This window comes from Mauremys mutica, chromosome 8, assembly GCF_020497125.1.
Source record: "Mauremys mutica isolate MM-2020 ecotype Southern chromosome 8, ASM2049712v1, whole genome shotgun sequence".
NCBI classification, from domain to species: Eukaryota; Metazoa; Chordata; order Testudines; family Geoemydidae; genus Mauremys; species Mauremys mutica.
In genome coordinates this window covers 3144250-3146826 of record NC_059079.1, presented here as the reverse complement: position 1 = coordinate 3146826, position 2577 = coordinate 3144250, and the positions used below count along the sequence as shown (strand labels likewise).

The 2577-nt window shown below is 63.1% G+C and overlaps 1 non-coding gene across 1 annotated transcript; it reads right to left on the bottom strand.

The window, feature by feature from the left end:
• Window positions 1-1267: 1267 nt before the first annotated feature.
• Window positions 1268-1431, bottom strand: LOC123376752. The gene has a single exon (XR_006581927.1). It is a non-coding gene; the product is annotated as a U1 spliceosomal RNA (small nuclear RNA).
• Window positions 1432-2577: the final 1146 nt, after the last annotated feature.

Here is a 2577-nt window from a genome sequence, read left to right as displayed (position 1 = left end):
TGATTAGGGGGCCGGAGCACATGATTGTTTAGTCTGCAGATGAGAAGATTGAGGGGGGGGGGGGTTGATCGCTGCTTTCAACTACCTGAAAGGGGGTTCCAAAGAGGATGGATCTAGACTCTTCTCAGTGGTGGCAGATGACAGAACAAGGAGCAATGGTCTCAAGTTGCAGTGGGGGAGGTTTAGGTTGGATATTAGGAAAACCCTTTTTCACTAGGAGGGTGGTGAAGCACTGGAATGGGTTACCTAGGGAGGTGGTGGAATCTCCTTCCTGAGAGGTTTTTAAGGTCAGGCTTGGCAAAGCCCTGGCTGGGATGATTTAGTTGGGGATTGGTCCTGCTTTGAGCAGGGGGTTGGACTAGATACCTCCTGAGGTCCCTTCCAACCCTAATCTTCTATGATTCTAAGTCGAGCCGTACGGTACAGAAAGGAGTCTCATGGACCTGCCATCTGGCACGCAGCTCGGTCTGGCACCTGCCATGTGCTGCCGAGCCAGGCCCGCCCTTGTGCATACCTGGGAGGACTGGGGGTGGGGGGTGGGGGAGATGCCAGGGCTCCATTCCCGCCACTCTTTGGTGGCAGGAGGCACACGCATTTCCTGGTGGCTAAGGGCACCGGCTGTCTCAGCCTGCGCCTGGCCATGCAATGAGTTTGGGGCGCTCGGCCCCGAGAGCTGGGACGAGGTGTTCACGGCACACCCAGCCCGGCCTCAAGGCAGAGAGACTGAATGTCTCACCAGGCCCGGGAGGGGAGGCAGGAGCCCCGCGGGGGCTGCATGTGCCATGACTGAGCACGCCTACCTGGTGGAGCTGAGCACTTGAGTGGGTTGGGGGAGAAGGGCCAGTGGATCTAATGCAGCAAATAGCATTTGGGGAGGGCGTGGGCCTAAAGCCATGGAAAAACCTCCTCCCCCACAGGGTGATGCCAGCCCAGTGTGTGTCCCAGTAAGATGGTTGGTCCCAAGAGAGAAACAATATCCCGAGAGCAGCCGAAAGGCAGGTTTTGAAGAGAGCTTTGGTTTAGGAAAGAAAACCCCAAGAGAAAAAGACGAGACAGCAAACACCCAAGCGAAAGGAAAATGCAGCTCTAGAGAGAGAAAAAAAGAGCAGAAGAGTGGCCGTGGTGAAAATGGAAAACAAAGTAACGACTTAAAGACAAAAAAGCCAGAAACTACCGGCGAAAAAAACAAAGCAACCAAACCGCAGCACACAAAGCGCTAGAAAAGACCTTTCCCCACTCTGATTCGTCTGTTCTTGACACCACTCGCCAGGGGAGAGCGCGAACGCAGTCCCCCACTACCACAAATTATGCAGTCGAGTTTCCCGCATTTGGGGAAATCGCAGGGGTCAGCACACCCGCAGTGCAATAGATAAGCCTCACCCTGGGAAAACCACCTTCGTGATCATGGTATCTCCCCTGCCAGGTAAGTATGAGTTCCTGCCGCCCGGCCGCCGCCCGCCCTCGCTCGCCCGGCACTTCTAACACACGGGGCGGACCGCCGCGCCCCGACCGCCGGCCTCGCCCACCCCGGCCCCCACTGCCGACAGCTGCCCCGACGCGGCCCCGGAGCCCCTCCCTTCTCCACGCCGAGCTCCCGGCGCCAAAGTCGGGCCCTGCTGGGCAGCCTGCGTCCGCTCCCACAATGCTCTGCTCGCACACAGATCTGCATACCCGCTCCCGCGGCTCCGCCCCTCCGCTCGGGCCCCTCCCCCTGCCCGCCCGGGGCCGCCGCTCTCCCCTGGGCGGGTGCGGGTGGTGCCCGTCGAGCCAGGGCGGCGGGGACCCCGGCCCCACTCTGGCACAGTCATTGCGGGGGCAGCTCCTCAGCCCCCAGCAGCATTTGGGGGACCCCTGGGGGCGTGACCCGGCCCCCAGTGCTGTCCCCGCTCCCCGCCCTGCAGCCTGGGGGGCCTGGCACCCAAGGGGTTACAGCTGCTGGGGGCGGGGGGCCCAGGTTTGAATCCCCCCCAGGGGCAGCACCCATCACTCACTACCCCCCCCCCCCGCATGGGGACAGGCTGCGTCAGAGCCCCCGCACTAGGGAGAGGGTCACTCTCCAGCTCAGCTCCCAGCACCCCCAGCCTGTGTGTGTGGACGGCCCCCGCCCCAGCCCCCAGGCCTGAGCTGGCTCCAGGGGGCACGAGCGAGGGCAGGGGCTCCGAGCAGCAGCCAGCCCCTCCCTGGTGCCAGGCGTGGCTAATCCCCGGCAGAGCAGCGGCTGGCTCCTCCCTGGGCCCGAGGAATCCCGGCGGGTGGGGGGAGCTCCCCTTTTCCCCAGGCATCTTCCCACTGGGAGCCAGAACCCGGGCAGGGGGGTTTGGGGGCAGGTGCGGGAGACAGCAGGTTTCCCCCACCCCGCCCAGCTCCACCTCAGGCTAGACCCAGCGCCAGCCCCAGCCTGGTTTCTATGGTGCCATAAAGGGACTGGCGCCCGTTTCACACCCCCCGCGGGAGCCCAGGGCTGGGCTAGAAGGGGGCTGCGGGTCAGGACTGAGGGGCACTGTCAGAGCTGAGGGGAGCCCAGGGCCGGGCTAGCAGGGGCTGTGGGTCAGGACTGAGGGGCAGTATCAGAAATGA